Source organism: Saimiri boliviensis, chromosome 16 (genome assembly GCF_048565385.1).
Source record: "Saimiri boliviensis isolate mSaiBol1 chromosome 16, mSaiBol1.pri, whole genome shotgun sequence".
NCBI lineage: Eukaryota > Metazoa > Chordata > Mammalia > Primates > Cebidae > Saimiri > Saimiri boliviensis.
Genome location: NC_133464.1, coordinates 86749639 through 86773710, shown reverse-complemented (window position 1 = coordinate 86773710; position 24072 = coordinate 86749639). Strand labels below are relative to the sequence as shown.

The 24072-nt window shown below is 46.1% G+C and overlaps 2 pseudogenes; both read right to left on the bottom strand.

Moving 5' to 3' along the window:
• Positions 1–3294: 3294 nt before the first annotated feature.
• LOC101034568 (cleavage and polyadenylation specificity factor subunit 5 pseudogene) lies at positions 3295–4021 on the bottom strand (annotated as a pseudogene).
• Positions 4022–7622: 3601 nt separating this feature from the next.
• On the bottom strand, positions 7623–9013 carry LOC101034257 (ribosome production factor 2 homolog pseudogene; annotated as a pseudogene).
• Between the last annotated feature and the right edge of the window lie 15059 nt (positions 9014–24072).

Here is a 24072-nt window from a genome sequence, read left to right as displayed (position 1 = left end):
GCCGTCAGGGGCGGGGCTTCGGCGCCGGGGACGCGGGGAGGGGGCGGGGCCGAAGCTCGGGACCGCCCATGGGGCGTGGCGAGCTGGAAGCCGCCGGGCGGGGCGGTCTCGGGAGGCTGGGGAAGGAGAGGCGAGGGGCAACCGCTGATGGATGGGGGAGATGGGGGATGGGTTTTGTGGATCTAGACTATTGGGGGGAAGGAGGCTATGGAAATGATTCTTTAGCTGATGTGTGGATCTTGGGCCTCTCTGTGTACAGAACACGCTCCACTGGCGTTCCTGGACACCAAGTAGCTGGGGCACTGATTCACACGTGACGAGGCCATTCCCCACTCCGGGCGCTGGGAATGCGCCTTGTTAGAAGGCTCCTCCTGTGATTTTGATGTCCATCTCTGCGGAACCCGTCCCTTTCTTGAAGAGGGAATGGTAGATAGCTGCAATTTGGGGTGGAAGCCTTGTAGGTAGGGTCCGTCAGTTTGATTCGGAACCCATATTTAAGATTGAGTAGCGAGAAGGAAAGAGCAAGTAAATGGCCCTCTCCTTGCCCCGCAAACGACTACGGAAATTTACGGAATTTATTTACGACTAGAGATTGCTAAGCAATGACAATAATCATATAGAACCTAGAAGCATCACTGTGAAGATTTCATAATGCAAGGTCAGACGCAGTAGAAGGGATTCCAGACCACATTCTTAACACCACTTCCTGCTATTAGCATGCCAGTTTTGGTTAGAATTAGTTTTTCTGTTTGTTTTTTGAAACAGGGTCTTCTCGCTCTGTCGCCCAAGCTGGAGTGCAGTGGCGCAAATCTGGGCTCACTGAAGGAAGCCTCGACTTCCTGGGCTAAAGCACTCCTCCTGCTTCAGCCTCCAGAGTTGCCAGACTACAGGTGTGCCACCATGCCTGGCTAATTTTTGTATTTTGTGTAAAAATTAGGTTTCGCCCTGTTGCCAGACTGGCCCTGAACTCCAAGGCTCAAGGAATCCCACCCCCACCTCCGCCTCCCAAAGAAGTGCTGAGATTACAGGTGTGAGCCACCGAGTACAATGAGTTTTTAGTTAGCTACCGCTCACAAAAGTCTCCGTGAAAAAGACTTCTCTCATTACAGCATCACAGAAATATAGTAAAAGCAAGTAACTGTTTAACCATTGCACACTGCTGCTTGAAGTAACAAAGCATGTATAAAAGATTCTGTTCTCCCTGATTTTGTGCCTTAGAAGTCATATTAGTTAGTGGCCAAGTCGACAGTAGGTTCAGGGGATTCAAGTGGTTCAAGTTCAACTAGTTTTCCAGAGAGGCTGCTTCGGAGGGTTAGACCTCAGCATAGAATTTGGATGGACGCCGGGCGCGGTGGCTCAAGCCTGTAATCCCAGCACTTTGGGAGGCCGAGGCGGGTGGATCACGAGGTCAAGAGATCGAAACCATCCTGGTCAACATGGTGAAACCCCGTCTCTACTAAAAATACTAAAAATTAGCTGGGCATGGTGGCGTGTGCCTGTAATCCCAGCTACTCAGGAGGCTGAGGCAGGAGAATTGCCTGAACCCAGGAGGCGGAGGTTGCGGTGAGCCGAGATTGCGCCATTGCACTCCAACCTGGGCAACAAGAGTGAAACTCCGTCTCAAATAAAAAAAAAAAAAAAAAAGAATTTGGATGGACATGGAAGAACATAAAGCCCTTTCTCCTCCGTGTCATCTCTGCATATCAAAATCATGCTGCTGGCCGGGCGCGGTGGCTCAAACCTGTAATCCCAGCACTTTGGGAGGCCAAGGCGGGTGGATCACGAGGTCAAGAGATCGAGATCATCCTGGTCAACATGGTGAAACCCCGTCTCTACTAAAAATACAAAAAATTAGCTGGGCATGGTGGCACGTGCCTGTAATCCCACTCCGTCTCAAAAAAAAAAATTAAGTTTTTAAAGTTTGGTATTTTTTTCTTACGCTGACAAAATCTGTCCTCTGCCTTGCCCCCAGTTTTCGGTGGATTCACATTATTATAAAATATTTTTGAAGGCTGTCATTTGTTAACACCAAATTTTCTTCTCTAAGTATATAACTTCAAGTTCATTGAATATTTGTGCAATCTCAGAGTTCAAAACCTAATACATCCACTTTTAGAAATTTCCTTCACAGGCCAGGCTCAGTGGCTCAAGCCTGTAGTCCCAGCACTTTGGGAGGCTGAGGCGGGTGGATCACGAGGTCAAGAGATAGAGACCATCCTGGTCAACATGGTGAAACCCCGTCTCTACTAAAAATACAAAAAAATTAGCTGGGCATGGTGGCACGTGCCTGTAATCCCAGCCACTCAGGAGGCTGAGGCAGGAGAATTGCCTGAACCCAGGAGGCGGAAGTTGTGGTGAGCCGAGATCGCGCCATTGCACTCCAGCCTGGGTAACAAGAGCGGAACTCCGTCTCAAAAAAAAAAAAAAAGAAATTTCCTTCACAGATCACTATTTTTACCATGGCTTTAAGAATAAGACACATAATTTCACAACAGCTCAAATGATTAATACCCCCATTACGTGAAGAAAATTCTGAGCTCTAAATGAGTCTCTTCTTACACCAATTCCTATGATTGGTGATTTAGCCAATTTTAATAGTTTCCTGTATGTTTAAGGTCTGTTGCTTGCAAACCAAGGCCTGAATGGTTATAAAATGTACTTACTGCTCAGTGAATTGTACTGGGAAATCTCTGTAACACAACTCATTTAGGAGTTGTACCTTGAACTCTATCAGACAAAGTTTTCAAGAGTAATGGAAGCTCTTCATCACAAAAATCTGATACAGTCTTGGAGTATGTGCCCAAGAATGGTATCAAAGCAAGGGTCCAATAAACTTGACTAACCTAAACCTGTCACTGTGTTGTGACATTCACCAGCCTAAGGTGGGGGTGGGGAATGATCCTCACCTATAAGAATTTTAGAAATTGGCCAGGTGTGGTGGCTTATGCCTGTAATCCTAGCACTTTGGGAGGCCGAGGTGGGTGGATCACCTTAGGTCAGGAGTTCAAGACCAGCCTGGCCATCATGGTGAAACCCCATCTTTAAAAAAAAAAAAAAAAGAATTTTAGAAGTTTAATGAAAAATTAAAATTAAAAAGGAAGTCCATTTGCTTTAACGTTGTACAAAAAAGTATGAGTAGAACCAAAAGCAAATAAACATTATCACATTTGTTTATACCGCTATCTAGTTCTTCATATTAATTTTGCTGTTCAAACAATAGAAAGTAGGTGGCAATTTAGGGATCGCAAAAGAGATGAAACGAAAAACCTTTTCTACCACATTTATTCTACACTGTGTATAGCTGTGCTCACAGAGACAAGCAGCTCCTTTAACTTCTCCACTGCGCAGGAATTCAGTAGTATATAAAATTGAACCTGCTCAAAGACTAGAAATGATGGGTCCATATCCTGGTGCATTGTCATACAATTCAAACAATGGTGCAGCTACCAGCTTATAATTTTTAGGGATGGTAAACAAGGCTTTTTCTTGAAGCTGAACCAGAAACAACTTATGTTCCTTAGGCATTGTAATATGTGCAGGAATATATGGATACTGAGGAGGTTCAAAATTGGTCTCCACCAGTTACCAATGCAGTCGTCAATGACCCAGTCTTGCAGAACTCCATTCTGACGACCCAGTATCGCTGTCATTAAGCGTTTTTGTCCTTCAACTTCATCTTCTCCTGGGTTAAGTTCACCACCAGGTAGTTTGAAGAAAGTTGTTCCCAGCTGTAGCAGCATGGGGTAGCCAGTGCTCATGTACAATCAGAACCCCTTCTACAGTCCTCCTCATTCCAATTTTATCAAATTCTTCCCTCATGCGCTGAAATCTGGCTGCAACAGAGCTGTCCTTCTCATAGAGGGGCTCGTTTGTACCAAAAGTATAATTGGTAAGAGGGTACAGGTTGATGGTAAGCTCCAGGGTGAGGGGCTTGGTCTGCTGGATGTACTTGTTGCCGAACTGAGTGACCCCCCCCGCCGGGGCCAGCCTTCTGGGAACGATTGGGCGGTACCACAGGCATGAGAAAGTGGGAGATAGGGGAGACTTTTCCCCCAGAGGAAAGCAGTTATCTGCGACCCCCTCAGAGGCCACCGCCTGCCATTAACAGGAGAGCACAGTGGGTCTTTTTTTAATTTTTATTTTTTTAAGAGGTGGGGTTTCACCATGTTGGCCAGGCTGGTCTCGAACTCCTGACCTCAGGTGATCCGCCTGCTTTGGCCTCCTAAAGTGCTGAGATTACAGGCGTGAGCCACCGTGCCCGGAGTGTAGTCGTGTGATCTTGGCTCACTGCAACATCCACCTCCCAGCTTCAAGTGATTCTCGTGCCTTAGCCTCCTGAGCAGCTGGGATTACAGGCGTGCACCACTACGTGCAGCCTGTATTTCCTCTTTTTAATGGAGACTTGTTTTCGCCATGTTGGTCAGGCTGGTCTCAGACCCTTGGAGTCAAGTGATTCGCCTCCCTTGACCTCCCAAAGTGCTGGGATCACAGGCGTAATCACTGGCTTCACCGCGACCATCCAATAGTCTTGATATTCACTGAAATGTGTGATCTTGGCTGGGCGTGGTGGCTCACGCCTGTAATCCCAGCACTTTAGGAAGTCAAGGTGGGTGGATCACGAAGTCAGAAGTTCAAGACCAGCCTGGCCAACATGGTGAAACCCCATCTCTACTAAAAATACAAAAATTAACCGGGCATGGTGGCAGGCGCCTGTAATCCCAGCTACTCGGGAGGCTGAGTTAGGAGAATTGCTTGAACCTGGGTGGCAGAGGTTGCAGTGAGCCGAGATTGCACCACTGCACTCCAGCCTGGGCAATAGAGTGAGACTGTGTCTCAAAAAAAAAAAAAAAAAAAAAAGAAAAGAAAAGAAAGAAAGAAAGAAAGAAAGAAATGTGTGATCTTGCTCACTACCTTGTAAGGTTCTGGAAGGTAGAAAGTATTTCTTGCACATCCCCAGTGACTTGTAGTAGGAAAGATTTAGTAAGAAATTGTTGAACGAATATTTGAAGTTTTCTATTGTTATCCAGTTACTCCTCCTAGCTTCCAGTCACCAACCAGATTACTTTAGTTTTTCATTTCTTTGCTTTTTTTGAGACAGAGTCTCACTCTGTCACCAGGCTGGAGTGCAGTGGCACGATCTCGGCTCATTGCAACCTCCAACTCCCTGGTTCAATCAATTCTTCTGCCTCAGCCTCCGGAGTAGCTGGGATAACAGGCACATGCCACCACATCCAGCTGATTTTTTGTATTTTTAGTAGAAATGGGGTTTCACCATGTTGGCCAGAATGGTCTCGAACTCTTGACCTTGTGATCTGCCTGCCTCGGCCTCCGAAAGTGCTGGGATTACAGGTGTGAGTCACTGTGCCTGGCCAGTTTCTGATTTCTAAATGACTGCCACATATTCTAAGAAGATTGTGATCTGTGTCCTTGTACAGTGAGGACAGACACATTTTTGAGGAGGTAATATTTTTATTCTTTTGGGACTCCCTCTGTCAGAAATGGTTACAGACATGAATTAATGTTCTTTTGTTTGTGAGTAATAGGAGCCAGTGTCTTAAAATCCTTCCTTCTGTTTCCATGTTGGGCTTGTGATTTCACTCTGTCTTTGCTACTGGGTTTGACAACAGGGAATCATTTAAAGACTTTAGGCAGTGTAGTGATGTGAGCAGAATTACATTTTATAACAGTCACTCTGGTTGTGGTAGGAAGAACAGATTGGAGGGAGGAAAGCCTAAAGGCAGGGAGACCAGTTGGGAGTCTGTTGCAGTCATAGAGGTAAGAGATGATGGTAGCCTGACCTTGATTTGTGGTGGTGGAGAAGGTGATAAGAGAGCAGCCCGCGACTTCAGACCAGCTTTGATGTACCCACTGTACTCCAAAACATGGCAATGCTATTAGATCATACCCCTTTGTGTACTAGATCACGCCCCACCTAATCTCCACCACCCTTTCTTCTAGATGGCCTGCCCGGGGTTCTTTTCTGTGAACCTCTGCACACATTTGCACAGGTCATGCTGTTCCATCTGGGAGCTCTGCCTGCAAAATTTTGGCCCCTTCCTCCACAGCCTGGGTTCCCCACCCATTCCCTCAGACCTGGCTGCCTACTAAGGGATAAGAAATAAAAATAGCCGGGCGCGGTGGCTCAAGCCTGTCATCCCAGCACTTTGGGAGGCCGAGGCGGGTGGATCACGAGGTCGAGAGATCGAGACCATCCTGGTCAATATGGTGAAACCCCGTCTCTACTAAAAATACAAAAAAGTAGCTGGGCATGGTGGCTCGTGCCTGTAATCCCAGCTACTCAGGAGGCTGAGGCAGGAGAATGGCCTGAACCCAGGAGGTGGAGGTTGCGGTGAGTCAAGATCACGCCATTGCACTCCAGCCTGGGTAACAAGAGCGAAACTCCGCCTCAAAAAAAAAAAAAAAAAAAAAAAAGACAGAAATAAAAATAACCCCCTACCTGACTGATCAGATCCCTCTTGGCCAAGAGGACCCTACAGAAACCTTTGTCCTCCAATCATACTTCTATGTGACTGTCCGTACAAAACACAGTGTGTCCTGTTTTTTGGGTTTTCATTTCTAAAGGCTCCTGTGTCATATAAAACTTAAATAAATGGGCTGGGCACAGTGGCTCACGCCTGTAATCCCAGCATTTTGGGAGGCCGAGGTGAGCAGATCACCTGACGTCGGGAGTTCGAGACCAGCCTGACCAACGTGGAGAAACTCCGTCTCTACTAAAAATACAAAATTAGCCGGGCATGGTGGCACATGCCTGTAATCCCAGCTACTTGAGAGGCTGAGGCAGGAGAATCACTTGAATCTGGGAGCCAGAGGTTGTGAGCCAAGATCGCACCATTGCACTCCAGCCTGGACAACGAGAGCGAAACTCCGTCTCAAAATAAACAAACCAAAAAAACCACTTAAATAAATGTGTATGCTTTTCTCTTGTTAATCTGTCTTTTATGACAGGTGCCTCAGCTATGAAATTTGCACTGGATGAGAAATCTTTTCTCCCCTACACTACCAACTATCAAAATATTCTTTGAGAACTTCAGAAGGGCCATGTCTTGCTTTAGGAGCAGGTGAGTTACTGAAAATTGCAAGCCCACACTGTTTAGTGATGCACTGGGGAGGGAGAGAAGGAACAAGTTAGCAGGTTTAGGGTGGGATGAGGAAGGAGAGAAGGGACGAGGAGCCGGTTCAGGAAGCAGAGGCGTTATCTGTAGCTGGAAACCCAGTTTGCTCACTCCTTTAACCTTCCTCTGTGTACATCCTGGCCTCAACTCTCACCTGGATTAGCTCACAGCCTCCCCGCTGCTGCCCCCACAGGCCCCTGACCTCCTCCAGCCCTCTGTAAACACTCCATTCCTGTGCTCGACCAGCAACAAACCTGTTCTGATAACCTTCTTTGTGCTAAGCACTAGGGAACAGAGAGAAAATCTTGACTCTCATGTAGCTTTGGTTCTTTGTTTTCTGTTTGCCTCCGGTCTGCAGAATGAGCCTTTAGAAAATTAAATCCGCTTCACACGCTTGGATGGTCCGAATGATGGGGCATTCAGGAGGGCTTCCCAGGCCCTGAAGCTCACCTCCCTTCCTGCCCCACCTCACCTCCACCGCCCTTCCTTCTAGATGGCCTGCTCAAGGCTGCCTTTCTTCTCTGTGAACCTCAGCACACATTTGCACAGGCCATGCTCTTGCATCTGGGAGCTCTGCCTGCAAAATTTGGCTCCTTCCTCCTCACCCTGGATTCCCCACCTCTCCCTCAGAGCTGGCTTCCTGCTAAAGGGTAAGAAAAAACAATAACCCCCCACCTGATTGATCAGACCACCTCTTGGCCCAAGAGGACCCTACAGAAACCTTAAAAACCGAGCATTGGGCCATGATGGGATGGTAGGGTCACATGCCTCATTATAGCCCCTCCCTTTTGTGGTTTAAATACAACTGACCAGCATCGATGGTAAAATAGAGATCATAAGACTAATAGAATGGAGTCTTTGTGGCAGTGAGATATCAGGTAATAAACAAAACCATGCAAGGCAAGGGTTAAGTGGTGAACCCCTGCAATTTAAAGAATCAATTATGCGGGCCGGGCGCGGTGGCTCACGCCTGTAATCCCAGCACTTTGGGAGGCCGAGGCGGGTGGATCACAAGGTCAAGAGATGGAGACCATCCTGGTCAACATGGTGAAACCCCGTCTCTACTAAAAATACAAAAATTAGTTGGGCATGGTGGCGCACGCCTGTAATCCCAGCTACTCGGGAGGCTGAGGCAGGAGAATTGCTTGAACCCAGGAGATGGAGGTTGCGGTGAGCCGAGATCACGCCATTGCACTCCAGCCTGGGTAACAAGAGTGAAACTCCATCTCAAAAAAAAAAGAAAAGAAAAGAAAAGAAAAGAAAGTAAGAAAGTAAATCTTCCCATTCAGTGCAGTGAAGTGCAGAACATATTTTAATCCAGCCAGGCGGATATTTGACACTGTGCGACCTCTGAAGAAATCAACAAGAAGACTTTTTAGTCTTCTATAATCTTCTGCTACATCAAAATCATCACCAGCAAATATTAACATGAGTTTTGTTCCCTCAGGGCATTTACTGTTCTTAACGTCTTTTAGAGAAACAAAATTCTCAATACCGAATTCAATCATATCCAGCACATGGTAGTCATACATGCGACCTATGACTAGATTATTTGGCCACTTCTTATTATGGGAGCCAAACATGAATAAAGAATAATCTGACTTCTTTGAAAAGAATTCCAGTGATGTCTGATCCTCAAAAGGTCTTGTAATATTTTTCTCTTTATACAGTACACTGTATGGTTTTTTCAGTGCAGACACATCTTTAAGTACTTGTGTCACTGTTGCATTTGCATTTCCCCCTTTAATCAGCAGGGCATTTTTAATATTTTCATTGAGTTTCAGTTCTCTCTTCTCAAGGAATCTCTTGGCTCTTTTCGTTTTGGGCTTTACTACTCGATCCAGAGCGTCCATCGCTACCGCTACCTGCAACTCTTAACTCGGAGACAACATCTTAACCAAGTGATCAAAGGTAACATCACCATAAAAATTCACACTGAGGCTGGGCTCAGTGGCTCACACCTGTAACCCCAACACTTTGGGAGGCCGAAGTGGGTGGATCATGAGGTCAGGAAATTGAGACCAGCTTGGCCAACAGGATGAAACCCCATCTCTACTAAAAATACAAAAATTAGACAGGCCTGGTGGTGTGCACTTGTAATCCCAGCTACTCAGGAGGTTGAGGCAGGAGAATCGCTTGAACCTGGGAAGCGGGGTTTGCAGTGAGCCAGGATTGCACCACTGCACTCCAGCCTGGGCAACAGAGCAAGATTCCATCTCAAAACAAACAACAACAACAACAAAAATACCAGAAAAATTTTGAATATAGGTAGTGGTGACGGTTGTATAACATTGTCAATGTAATTAATGTTACTGGTGTACATTTAAAAATTGTTTAAATGGGCCAGATGCAGTGGCTCATGCCTGTAATCTCAGCACTTTGGGAGGCTGAGGCGGGTGGATCACCTGAAGTCTGGAGTTCAAGACCAGCTTGGCCAACATGGTGAAACTCCATCTCTACCAAAAATACAAAAAATTAGCTGGGTATGGTGGCAGGCGCCTGTAATCCCAGCTGCTCTGGAGGCTGAGGCAGGAGAATCACTTAAACCAGGGGAGGCAGAGGTTGAGGTGAGCCAAGATTGTGCCATTGCACTCCAGCCTGGGCAACAAGAGCAAAACTCTATCTCAAAAAAAAAAAAAAAAAAAAAAAAATCTGGAGCTTGATTTTGAGACCATCTGGGGAAAATGGCGAAACCCCATCTCTACAAAAAAATACAAAAATCAGCTTGACGTGGCTGCATGTGCCCATAATCCCAGCTACTCAGGAGGCTGAGGCGGGAGAATTGCATGAACCCGGAAGATGGAGGTTACAGCGAGCCAAGATTGCACCATTGCACTCCAGCCTGGGCAGCAAGAGCAAAACCCCGTCTCAGGAAGCCATGCTTTCCTGGATGATCTTGATGCTCGTGGATGTTTGTTGGTGTCTGGTCACTGAAGTCTTCGTTGTTCATTATAATCTGTGCAGTCTGGGCTTGTTTGTACCCGGCCTTCTTGGGAAGGCTTTTCAGTGTGAAGCGACTTAAGTGTTGTGATCTAAGTTTTCGGTCACTGCAACCGTGTCTGCATTAGGAGGCAGCCTAAGCCCAGTAACACTGCGGTTCTTACAGACTTGTAGACTAACCACCTTGGTGGTCTTGACTGGATCACCAGTCTCTGGCTGGTGATCTAGAGAATTCTCTGGATCGTCAGGCAGAGACTCTTGTTTCTCTTCCCTTATTTTCTCCCTAACAGATGGAGCCATTCTCTCTGGGCTGAGCTCCTTGGAGTTGGGGAAATGGTGACAATATAAGCACCCCTGTGGCTACCATCCCTGGGCCTGTGCTGGATCAAACCCGAAGCCAGCACAGCACTGGTCTTGCCCAAGGCCTGCTGTAACCAGTCCTTGGCTACCCGCTGTGTCTTCTCAAGGCCCTAGGGCTCTATAGTCAGCAGGTAGTGAAGTCAGCCGGTTGGTCTCATATCCTTTCTCTTCAGGGCAGCGAGTTCCCCAGACTCTGGATGGGTCCGGAGGCGCTGTCCAGGAGCCAGGGTCTGGAGTGGGAAACCTTAGAAATGTACCTGGCACTCTATTCTACTGTGGCTTAAACCACAAGGCAAAGCTCTTCCTCCTCTTTATTGCCCTTTCTCTCCCCCTGTCTACCCCCACCACAGGCCCACAGGGAGTACTGTCAGTGTGCAGCTGATGTTCGGTTAAGGCCCAAGGGCTGTTCGGTCAGCTTATGGTGATGCTGCCAATCCTGGGACTCACCCTTCAGGCAGTGGGCTTCCCTCTGACCCAGAGTATGTCCAGAGATGCTGTCTAAGAGCCAAGGCCTAGAATTGAGGACTGAAAATCCCTGTGGCGCTCCCCCGCGCTGTGACTGAGCTAGTATCTAAGCCGCAAGCTTCCCTTTTCCTTTTCTCGAGCAGAAGGAGTTTCTTCTTTTATTTATTTATTTATTTATTTATTTATTTTTAAAAAAGACAGGGTTTCTCCATGTTGGTCAGGCTGGTCTCGAACTCCCGACCTCAGGTGATCCGCCTGCCTCGGCCTCCCAAAATGCTGGGATTACAGGTGTAAGCCACCATGCCCGGCCAGGAGTCTCTTCTTGTAGCCACTAGAACTTTGAATATGCAGGTCACACCTGAAGCCAGCATATTTCAAGTCTCACCCAGGGCTCATGGTGTGTATTACCTGGTTACTGCCACTGGGTATTCAGGGCCCAAGGGCTCTTTAGTCATCAGGTGATGAATTCTGCCAGGACTAGGTCCTTCTCTTCAAGGCAGTGAGTTTCCCTTCCAGACCACGGTGTGTCTAGAAATGTCATCTGGGAGCTGAGGCCTGGGATGGGGCCTCACGACTCTGCCCGTGCCTTATCCCACTGCAGCCAAGCTTGCATCCAGGTTGCAAGACAAAGACCTCTTTATTTTTCCTTTCCATCTCTTCTAGTAGAAGGAAGGGTCCCTTTTGGCGCTGCAAGCTGTGCTGCCTGGCGTTGGGGGAGGAGTGACGCATGCACTCCCTTGGCTGCCCTGACTGGTGCCTCACTAGGACGGGTGGTCCCCAGACCCACTGGCTCTAAGCCCAGCAGAGCGCTCAGACTTGCAAAGGAGTTTCGAGTTGTCTAGTCCTTGTGGACTAGACAGTCTCCTGAAAAAAAAAAAGAACAAGAAAATACTGGTCGGGCATTTTGTAGAATGTCCCTTAATTTGGATTTGTCTCATGTTTTTTCATGACTAGGATGGGATTATGGATTTTAAAAAATTAAGTCTGAACAGATGAGCTATGGATTTTTGAGAAGAAAACCAGAGATGTGACTTGCTTTTCTCATGTTGTGTCAAGGTGTATTTGATAATCAATGTCTTTTATTTATTTTATTTATTTATTTATTTTCATGGAGTCTTGCTCTGTCACCAGGCTGGAGTACAGTGGCACGATCTTGGCTCGCTGCAACCTCCACCTCCCAGGTTCAAGAGATTCCCCTGCCTCAGCCTCCGAGTAGCTTGGGACTACAGGTGCATGCCACCCACCCAGCTAATTTTTGTATTTTTAGTGGAAACGGGATTTCACCGTGTTGGCCAGGATGGTCTCAGTCTTCTGACCTCATGATCCACCCGCCTCTGCCTCCCAAAGTGCTGGGATTACAGGTGTGAGCCACTGTGCCTAGCCTCAATGTGACTTTTATGGTAATGTTAACCTTGATCACTTGGTTAAGATGTTGCCTCCACCATAAAGTTACCATTTTTTCCTTTCCCTACATTCTTGATTAGAAAACAGTCATTAAGTCCAGCCACACTCAAAAAAAGAGGAATTAGATTCAACTTCCTAGCTGGGTGCTGTGGCTCAAGCCTGTAATCCCAGCACTTTGGGAGGCCGAGATGGACAGATCACCTGAGGTTGGAAGTTTGAGACCAGCCTGGCCAACATGGCGAAACCCTGTCTCTACTAAAAATACAAAAAGTAGCTGGCGTGGTGGCATGCTCCTGTAATCCCAGCTACTTGGGAGGCTGAGGCACAAGAATCACTTGAACCCAAGAAGTGGAGGTTGCAGTGAGCCAAGATCCTGCCACTGCATTCCAGACTGGGCGACAGAGTGAGACTCCGTTGAGAAAAACCAAAACAAAAGAGATTCCACTTCCTAAGGCAGGAATATAAAATAATTTGTTCAATCATTAGAGTAATTAATAAAGACTTAGGGAGGAGGCACTTCGAGGCCAGGCAGAAAGCCTGCTTCTCTGTGAGTTTCCCCCACTAATTTTTCGTTTCCATCAATGGACTTTGACTCCACGAGGTCTATTTCTCTGCTGCAGGGTTGTCTAATGATCTGTTTCCTGACTACTGAAATGCTGCTAAAAGGGAGTTTAGAGATTTAGCTATCCTGGTTGTGGGATAAACAGATTCTCAGCCCTGATTACTATGTGAGTTTCTGGTTTGGTTAGATTTTCTGTTTCTGCATTTCTGGAACTTTGTCCTTACAAACCTTCCTGCCCATTGTTCACTGATCAGTCCAGGTATAGGTTGCTGATTGTATTTAGGCTACAGGAAAAGTCTGGTCTAACAGGCTGCCACCGAAAACACTGATTAATGTCACAAGTCACATAGGAGGCAAGTTGTAAAATGACCAGAAGAGCAGGTTTTCAGAAAACATTATGTAGCTGCACTAACTCTATTTCTCTATTACTGTGGTATTGCTCTAAGATCACTTTGGACTGAGAACTGACGAGTTCCTGGTAAACAAAATCAGAGTAGGCATGCCATCCCGGACATTGAGAGGGGCAGATGCCAAGCTCTAGAGTGTGTGTGTGTGTGGCAGGGGGGAGGGATTTGGAACAGGCTTTGTAGGGAAGTACCCAGTCTATATTAAGTCCCTGTGTTATATAGTTAGGTATTTCTCCTATGTATGATTATTTAATTAAAAACTGTCACTTTCCTTAGACTGGAAGGTTTTTAAAGGAAAGACGAATTCTATTTTGCTTATCATTGTGAGTCCTGCTCTTCTTCAGGCACATAATAGGCACCGTATCATATTAATTGAATGAATGAATGACAAGTAACTTGAAGTTAGAAATGTCCATGCTTTTCCTACCGTTTTCTCAACCTTCTCTTAACTTCAATCACAGAAGCAGTCTTGTATTATGGTGATTTTATTCTCTAGTAATTATTAGAATAGTTACATTTACTTACACCATTAGGTAAGGAGAGAGCTGTTGATTAGCCTAAGGACTGAGTTTTATTGCAGAACACAGTTAAGAATAAATTGAATTGAAGTCTAAACAACTTTAAGGCATATGGGAAAGGTATAGATTGTGGAGTCAGGGATATTTGGATTCAAATCTCAGCATTACCACTGATTAGCTATGCATTGTAGAGATTGACTAATCTCCCTGAGATTCAATTTCTCCTCCTGTGTAATAGGAATAATAGTACCTTTCTCACAGCATTTATTGAAGATTAGAGGAATTTTTTTTTTTTTTTTTTTGGTGAGACAGAGTCTCGCTCTGTTTCCCAGGATGAATCGTAATGGCGCAATCTTGGCTCACTGCAACTTTTGCCTCCTGGGTGCAAGCAATTCTCCTGTCTCAGCCTCCCAAGTAGCTGGGACTACAGGTGTCCACCACCATGCCTGGCTAATTTTTTTTTTTTTTTTTTTTAATAAAGACTGGGTTTCACCATGTTGGTCAGGCTGGTCTTGAACTCCTGACCTCAGGTGACCTGCCCACCTTGGATTCCAAAGTGCTTGGATTACAGGGGTGAGCCACCATGCCCAGCCAATTTTGGTATTTTTTAGTAGAGACAGGGTTTCACCATATTGGTCAGGCTGGTCTTGAACTCCTGACCTCAGGTGATACACCTGCCTCTGCCTCCCAAAGTGCTGGGATTATAGGCGTGAGCCACTGCACCCAGCAGGAAATTATATATATATGTCTAAATATAGTACATGTAATAAATACATATGTACTTATATGTGTATAGATGTGCATTTTATATAATATGTATATAGAAATACTCTAATATGTATATATGCATGTCTCCTATGCCTCTACCTCCTTATTTTCCTGTGTTATATATCTGTAGTTGCTGGCACATGGTCATTGTATGAGTCAGGGTCCACATTCAGTATTTCAATAAATTTTTTTTTCAGATCTGGGGAATGGGAGCTCAACAGAAAAAAAAGTTAATAGAAGGAGCTGGTTGAAGAGGTGTTAAGAGGAGTGAAGAAGCCAAGAAGAAAGTAAATGCTGGAAGCAGCTCCCACGCCCCGGGCCAGGGCACGAAGGGAAGAAGAGGCTGGGGGATTCGAATCTGGAAGCTGGACGCAAAGGCCTGCCTGGCCCAGGAGGCGCCTGGCAGCTGGTGTCAGTGCCAGGGCGGGTGGCGGGAGCGGGGAGAGGACACAATGTGGCTGGTTTCGGGAGTGCAAAACAAAAACAAAACAAAACATTAAAAAAAAAAAAATCGGAGACTGGTACTGACCACTGCCAGGCTGAAAGCTGAATGCAGACACAAATAACAGTAACACCGAGAGGAGCGAGCCCTGCCCTCCTCCCACTATGGCACGCCGCCAGTCAGCAAAGGGAACCCGGTTCTGCAGGATCTGGGACCCGCCCCATCATCACAAAGCCAATAGCTCAGCAACCTTAGTAACTTGATTTACTCATTCACCATTTAACAGCTGCCTAGAATTTCTCTGTACAATTGTACCACAGTTTATCCATTTTCATGGTGCTAGATATTGGTGTTGTTTCTCAATTGGTATTTGAAATGATGCTACCATGATCATTCCTTTAATTCTTTTTGAATCATAAGGTTTTGGGGAAGAGCTCATATGACATTTTGCAAAGCATAAAGGAGTTATTAATATTTTTTCACCCACAATTGAATGTTTAAATATTATGTAAGTCCAGATGTTGCAAGTACTATAAGCAAACTATTTTCTCCCATTTCATCCTTTTGGCAAGAGAACTGTCCTAGAAAGAAGACTAGCATCTAGCAGGGTGCTTTGGATAGAGCCGGTTTTAATAAAGATCTGACGCTGATGAGGCCGAGGAAATAACCTGATTAGTAACAAGATGTTGCCTAGAGATTCCAAACATTAATTTCCTTTCTTGCCAAATGTAAGCAAACGCAAACAGTACGTGATAATGGTAAATGTGGTGACGTGCTCATTTCTCTGAGTTGGTCAATATTTAGCTGAGGCGTGTCAATCCAGTCTCCCCCAATGCTTCTCCGTCATTAAGCAAATCATCTTTTTTTTTTTTTTTTTTTTTTTTTTTTTTTTTTTTTTTTGAGATGGAGTTTCGCTCTTGTTACCCAGGCTGGAGTGCAATGGCGCGATCTCGGCTCACCGCAACCTCCGCCTCCTGGGTTCAGGCAATTCTCCTGCCTCAGCCTCCTGAGTAGCTGGGATTATAGGCACGCACCACCATGCCCAGCTAATTTTTTTGTATTTTTAGTAGAGACGGGGTTTCACCATGTTGACCATGGTTGGTCTCGATCTCTCGACCTCGTGATCCACCCGCCTCGGCCTCCCAAAGTGCTGGGATTACAGGCTTGAGCCACCGCGCCCGGCTGACTTCATCTCAAAAAAAAAAAAAAAAAAAAAAAAAAAAAAAGAGAGAGAGAAGAGCCGAGCGCGGTGGCTCACACCTGTAATCACAGCACTTTGGAGGCCAAGGTGGGCGGATCACCTGAGGTTGGGAGTTCAAGACCAGCCTGACCAACATGGTGAAATCCCGTCTTAAAACAAAAAGAAAGAAAACGAGAAGAAAGGAAAGGAAGATGAAAGAAAGAGAGAAAGAAGGAAAGGAAAGAAAGAAGCCATGTTTGGTGTGTGCAAGGCAGATTAAAAAATTTTGGAAACGCAAGGCTGCCACCTTGTGGAACATTTGTATTAAATGCTTTCACTTTAAATCAACTGTCATGCTAAAATTGATTTGCAGGATGCTTTTAATTTTTCTCAGCGTGAGTTTTCTCCCTGCCTTTCATCATTTTGTCTCATTTATTCTGCGGCATCGAGGGGGTATTAGAGTCAGTTTGGACTCCAGCTTTTGAAGATATGCTGTTTCCATTGAAGAAAACGTACTGCCTCACTTGTCCTCTGTCGCCTTCGTGGACGGATCTGTGCGCTTACCTGCACTGATCTCTGAAGTCTGCCTTGTACTCCCCCAGAAAAAGATCAGGAACGAGTCTTTGAAAGTACATTAACTGCTACGATTTAGAATTAGACATCTGTCACTTCGGAAGTGACAGAGGTGAGAAAACGTGAAGTTAAGCAAATCACAGGGGATACCTCCAGGGGTCAGGAGGGCTGAGGCAGTCCTCTGAGCATGGAAGCTTCTCCTTCTAACGGGCTGGAGCGGGGCTCAGCTGTTAACATGTGCCCTTGACGTTGGGTCTTCTTTGGCACGATGCTGGCAGAGAGGCTGGAATCTAGAGAACTGTCAATGCACGAGCCTGGCAACCGTGGGCACTGCTTTTTTTCCTTTCTTCCTGTTCCTTTGCTTATACCTCACTGGGGCAGAGGTGAGGGGTGGCAAGAATATCGCTTACGGGATCAGAAAACAAAAACCCAGAACTCAAAATAAAAACCCGGGACCTGCCTAGAGGGTCTAGACGACTCCTCTCTGCTTCCTGACATCCCTGCTGTCTACCTCTTGGCCCACAATAAAAGTAAAACATGCCCCAGGCAGAGAAAAAGCAAAATATTACGAATTGAATTAAAACCATGTACATAGCTCTTAATTTATTGCATGCTGTCAAACGTATTGGCTATGCAGGGATACGTATGTTGATTTCTTGAAGCCAGGCAGCCAAGTTGAAAGTTTTCCTGGCCGGCCACGGTGGCTCATGTCTGTAATCCCACCCAGCACTTTGGGAGGCCAAGGTGGGCATGTCACTTGAGGCCTAGAGTTTGAGACCAGCTTGGCCAACATGATGAAACCCAGTCCCCACTGAAAATACAAAACTTAACTGGATGTGGTGGCACACGCCTGTCGTCCCAGCTACTTGGGAGGCTGAGGCAGGAGAATCGCTTGAACCTGGGAGGCAAAGGTTGCAGTGAGCCAAGATCACACCACTGCACTCCAGCCTGGGCAAGACTCTATCTCAAAAAGTAATAATAATAACAATAATAATAATAATAATAATAAAAGAAGGTTCTCCTGAAACCTATTTGTAACTTTCACCCTGATCCTCTAGTGTTGAGTGTAACTTGCCCTGCAGGCCCCTGGAGACCCCTGAACTGGTCTTAGCCCATAGAACTGCACAACTCTGAGTAATAATCCACTGTGTCTGCCCAGCACCCTCGACGCCTTCTGGGAGTAATCGCCCCCATCTTTTAGAAAGTGTTCCTTCCCTGCTGCCCTCGAAGAGTGCGAGGGCATGGCAGCTGCCGGGCTTGTATAGACCCTGTCCTCCTGGCTGCAGTGGATTGGTCTGGAATAGAACCTGGTTCAGACAGGGCAGCCAATCAGCCCCTTTCCCAGGGATTTTTGACTCTTTTTTTTTTTTTTTTTTTGAGACAAAGTTTCGCTCTTGTTACCCAGGCTGGAGTGCAATGGCGCGATCGCGGCTCATCATAACCTCTGCCTCCTGAGTTCAGGCAATTCTCCTGCCTCAGCCTCCCGAGTAGCTGGGACTACAGGCGTGTGCCACCATGCCCAGCTAATTTTTGTATTTTTAGTAGAGACAGGCTTTCACCATGTTGACCAGGATGGTCTCGATCTCTTGACCTCGTGATCCACCCGCCTCGGCCTCCCAAAGTGCTGGGATTACAGGCTTGAGCCACCGCGCCCGGCCTTGACTCTTAAGGAGAGCAGAGTTAGAATTTCCCTGGTGTACATAGAATTTCCCTGGTGTACATGCAGTGAAAGAAAATGAAATTGCTTCCCAGACAGAAGCAGAGAAAAGCCTGGTGAGAGTTCTGGGGGCTTCAATTCCTCAGCTGGAGTTTTCCTACATCCCAGCTGCTCCCTGACCTCTCCAGGTTTTATTTTGTTTTATTTTTAAATTTTAATTAAAAAAAATTTTTTTTTTCTTTTCTTTTTTTTTTTTGAGACGGAGTTTCGCTCTCGTTACCCAGGCTGGAGTGCAATGGCGCGATCTCGGCTCACCGCAACCTCCGCCTCCTGGGTTCAGGCAATTCTCCTGCCTCAGCCTCCTGAGTAGCTGGGATTACAGGCACGCGCCACCATGCCCAGCTAATTTTTTTGTATTTTTAGTAGAGACGGGGTTTCGCCACGTTGACCAGGATGGTCTCGATCTCTCGACTTCGTGATCCACCCGCCTCGGCCTCCCAAAGAGCTGGGATTACAGGCTTGAGCCACCGCGCCCGGCCCCCCCCAAAAAATTTTTAAGATGGGGTTTCACCATGTTGGTCAGGCTGGTCTTGAACTCCTGACCTCAGGTGATCCACCTGCCTTGGCCTCCAAAGTGCTTGGATTACAGGCGTGAGCCACCGCGCCCGTCCCATCCCCAGGTTTGACCCTGTGACACTCCTGCAGACCCTTCCAATCAACTCGTCTTTTCCCTAACCCATTTAGAGAGGGCTTTCTGTTGTTTCTGTCTAAGCATCCTAATGATTATCTGTGGGGAAACCTGTATCAGGGTTCCAGGTTGGCCAGGAGAGGTTGCAGTACCAAAGAGTGTTCCTTCCCTGTAAGCAGATCATATGGAAACCAGATTATCAGAAGCTTGCTCGGAGACCATAAAATCAGAACAAGGTGTACTAACATAATAATGTGATTAACAGCGACAGGCTCTGCTAATCTGCTGTGCTCATCTTTGAATAGGAACAGATCTGTCGTGAAAGGAGAATGCGGCGTTGCTAGGGCTGCCTTTGTGTGGAAAGCTCTTGGATGACCACCACATTGCTTGTTTCTGTGGCCTCTTTCCTGGGCTTGCATGACTGACCCAATGCTCTTTCTGATTTATTTATTCGTTCCAGGATTCAAAAACATTTATTGGACGTCTACTGTCTGACAGGTGTTGTTTCCAGTTTCAGTAACACAATGGTGAATAAAGAAAAATTCCTGCTGTAGCTCCAGCTTCTCGGGAAGCTGACCCAGGAACGCTTGAGCCCAGCAGTTCTGGGCTAGCCTGGGCAACATAGTGAGTCCCTGTCTCTAAAAAGGAAAAAAAAAAAAAAATCCCCACTCTTATGGAACTTACATTCTAATAGGATAAATAGGTATAAGCAGATATACATATGTATGTATATACACACACTTTTAGGTGATGATCAAGTTCCAGTAAGAAAACGACATAGGGAAAGAGGGTGGATTGGTTCTTGATGGTCTTTTTCATACGGATAACTGAGCAGAGACCTGAATGATGCTGAGGGGTGAGTCCTATGAAAGACCCAGCGTTCGGGGGGATGGAGGCAGCAAACCACACTGCCATGTATGTACCTATGCAACAATCGCGAATGATCAGCACATGTACCCCAGGACCTAAAGTCCAATAAAAAATAAATACATACATACACAAAAAGAAAAAAAAAAGAAAGAAAGAAAGACCCAGAGTTGAAAGATTACATGCTAGGTGAAGGGCAAGGCAAAGATTTTGAGGCAGGAGAGAGCTTGAGGGTTTCCAGGAAAAACAAGATGGCCATCGCGGTTGAGCAAGAAGCGGACGGAGAGGAGGTGAGGAGGTGAGGTTGGCAGAGTCAGGGGCAGGGACAGGAAGAACCTTGAGACCTTGGTGAAGGCTTGCATTTTATTGTCATGGGAGCCTTGGAAAATAAATAGGTTATTTACTTTTTGATGGTTGCCCTCAAGTTTGCAATATTTATTTATTTATTTGAAATGGAGTCTTGCTCTGTCGCCCAGGCTGGAGCGCAATGGCATGCTCTCGGCTCACTGCAACCTCCGCCTCCCAGGTTCAAGCAATTCTTCTGCCTCAGCCTCCCAAGTAGCTGGGATTACATGTGTGCATCACCACACCTGGCTAAGTTTTGTATTTTTAAGTAGAGACCGGATTTCACCATGTTCATCAGGCTGGTCTCAAACCCCTAACCTCGTGATCTGCCCGCTTCAGCCTCTCAAAGTGCTGGGATTACAGGTGTGAGCCACTGTGCCCGGCTTGCAATATACATTCATAACTAACCCACGTCTTCTTTCTTTCTTTCTTTTTTGTAGGGGCAGGGTCTTGGTACCCAGGCTGCAGTACAGGAGGGCAATCACAGCTCACTGCAGCCTCAAACTCCTGGGCTCAAGCGATCCTCCTGCCTCAGCCTCCTCAGTAACTAGGGCTGTGGGTATGCATCACCATGGCTGGCTAATTTATTTTATTTTTAATTTTTTATAGAGACAAGATCCATGTCCTCTTTCTTTCTTTCTTCCTTTTTTTTTTTTTTTTTTTTTTTTGTTGTTTTTGAGCCTGTTGCCCAGGCTAGAGTTCAATAGCGATCTCGGCTCACTGCAACCTCTGCCTCCTGGGTTCGAGTGATTCTCCCGTCTCAGCCTCCTGAGTAGCTGGGATTACAGGCGCCCGCCACTACACCTGGCTAATTTTTGTTATTTGTAGTAAAGACAGGGTCTCACGATGCTGCCCAGGCTGGTCTTGAATTCCTGACCTAAGGTGATCCACCTGCCTCAGACTCCCGAAGTGCTGAAATTACAGGTGCGAGCCACCGCGCCGGGTCGTACTCTTTTAAATAGCAATATACCACTTCACAGGCATGCAGATACTTTATAACAGAGTATTTTCTCCTCCCTCCCTCCCTCCCTCCCTCCCTCCTTCCCTCCTTCCTTCCTTCTTCCTTCCTTCCTTCCTCTCTCTTTCTTTCTTTCTTGACAAAGTCTTCCTCTGTCGCCCAGGCTGAAGTACAGTGGCTTGATCTCAGTCCACTGCCACTGTTCAGTGTCATTTATTCTTACGCTTGCTCCCCTAGAGGTTATTTCTCTCGCCTCTGTCTTTTTTCAAGATTTCCCCATTGATTTTGATCTTCTGCAGTTTGAATATAGTACATCTGAGTATAGATTTGTATGGTTATTTATTCTGTTTGGTGTTCTCTGAGCTTCCCGAATCTGTGGTTTGGTGTTTACCATCAGTTTAATAGGCTGGTCTCAAACTCCTGGCCTCAAATAATCTGCATGCCTCAGCCTCCCAAAGTGCTGGGATTAGAGGCACGAGCCTCCGTGTCTGGTCTTTTATTTCTTTATTATTATTTTTTTAGAGATTGGCTCTTGTTATATTGCCCTGGCTAGGGCGCAGTGGCTATTCACAAGTACTGTCAAAGGACCCTGCAGCCTTGAACTCCTGGGCTCAAGGGATTGTCCACATCAGCCTCCTGAGTAGCTAGGACTATAGGTCCATGCCACCAAGCATGGCTTCCTCTGGAGTTTTTGTTTTGTTTTCTGATTTGCAGTCTTGCTCTGTCGCTCAGGATGGAGTGCAGTGGTGCGATCTCACCTCACTGCAGTCTCCACCTCCTGAGTTCAAGTGATTTTCCTGCCTCAGCCTCCTGAGTATCTGGGATTCTAGGCATGAGCCATCACAGCTGGCTAATTTTTGTATTTTTAGTAGAGACGGGGTGTTTCACCGTGTTGGCCAGGCTGGTCTAGAACTCCTGATCTCAGGTGATCCTCTTGTTTTGACTTCACAAAGTGCTGGAATTACAGGTGTGAGCTACCGTGTTGGGACCCTCTGGAGTTTTTGTTGTTGTTGCTTGCTTGTTTTTTTTTAGACAGAGTTTTGCTCTTGTTTCTCAGGCTGGAGTGCAATGGCATGATCTTGGCTCACCGCAACCTCCGCCTCTGGGTTTAAGCCATTCTCCTTCCTCAGCCTCCCGAGTAGCTGGGATTACAGGCATGTGCCACCACACACAGCTAATTTCATATTTTTAGTAGAGATGGGTTTCTCCATGTTGGTCAGGCTGGTCTTGAACTCCAGACCTCAGGTGATCCACCTGCCTCATCCAAAGTGCTGAGATTACAGGTGTGAGCTACCATGTCCGGCCCATTTTAGCAATTTTAAAATGTACAATCCAGTAACATTGACAATGTTGTACAACCGTCACCACTACTTATTTTCAACATTTTTCTGTTCTGTTTGTTTGTTGGTTTGAGATGGCGTCTTGCTCTTTTGCCCAGGCTGGAGTGCAGTGGTGTGATCTTGGCTCACTGCAACCTCTGCCTCCGGGGTTCAAGTGATTTTCCTGCCTTAGCCTCCAGAGTAGCTGGGATTACAGATGCATACCACCACATCTGGTTAAGTTTTATATTTTTAGTAGGGATGGGGTTTCACCACGTTGGCCAAGCTGGTCTCGATTTTCTGACCTCATGATCCACCTGCCCTGGCCTCACAAAGTGCTGGGATTACAGGCATGAGCCAGGACACCTGGCCTCATTTTTGTATTTTTAGTAGAAACAGGGTTTCACCATATTGGCCAAGCTGGTCTCGACCTCCTGACCTCATGATCTGCCTGCCTTGGCCTCCCAAAGCACTGGGATTACAGGCATGAGCTACTGCACCCGGCCCCAAAATTTTCATAACCCCAAATCGAAACTCTGGAACGATTAAGGAGTAAGTCCACATTGTCCCCCACTTCCACCCTCCAGCCCCTAGTAACATCTAATCTGCTTTCTGCTTCTTTGAATTTGCCTATTCTAGGTTCTTTTTTTGTTTTTTAACTGGCTTTTTTTTTTTTTTTTTTTTTTTTTAAAGATGGGGTTTCACCATGATGGTCAGCCTGGTTTTGAACTCCTGACCTCAGGGGATCCGCCCACCTCGGCCTCCCAAAGTGCTAGGATTACAGGTGTGAGCCACCACGCCTGGCCTTCTAGGTTCTTACATAAGTGGGATCATACAATTTTGTGTCTGGCTTATTTCATGTAGCATGTTTTCAAGGTCCATCCGTGCTGTGTCATGTATCACAACCCCATCCCTTTTTACGCTTGGATAATATTCTGTTGATGTATTTACCACTTTTTCCTTTGGGCGGCATCTTGGAAACTTGCTGTTGAACTTACCTATTTTCTAATTAGGATTTTGTTGTTATTCTTGTTGAGTTATAGGAGTTATTTATATATTCTGGTTATTAATCCCTTTCAGATATATGATCTGTGAATATTTTCTCCTATTCTCTGAGTTGTCTTTTCATTGTCTGAATAGTGCCCTTTGATACACAAAAGTTTTAAATTTTGATAAAGACCAATTTATATATTCTTTTCTCTTGTTGCCTGTGCTTTTGGTGTCATATCTAAGAAATCATTGTCAAATCTAATGTAATGAAGCTTACCCTCATGATCTGCCCGTCTCGGCCTCCCAAAGTGTTGGGATTACATGCGTGAGCCACCGCGCCCAGCAGAAATAGTTTTCTTAATTTCTTTTTTGGATTGTTCATTCTTAAGAGACAGGATCTCGCTCTGTCACTCAGGCTGGAGTGCAGTGGTGTGACTCTAGCTCACTGCAGCTGTCCATGGCTCACTGTAACTATCCAATTTGTGGTCACACAAAA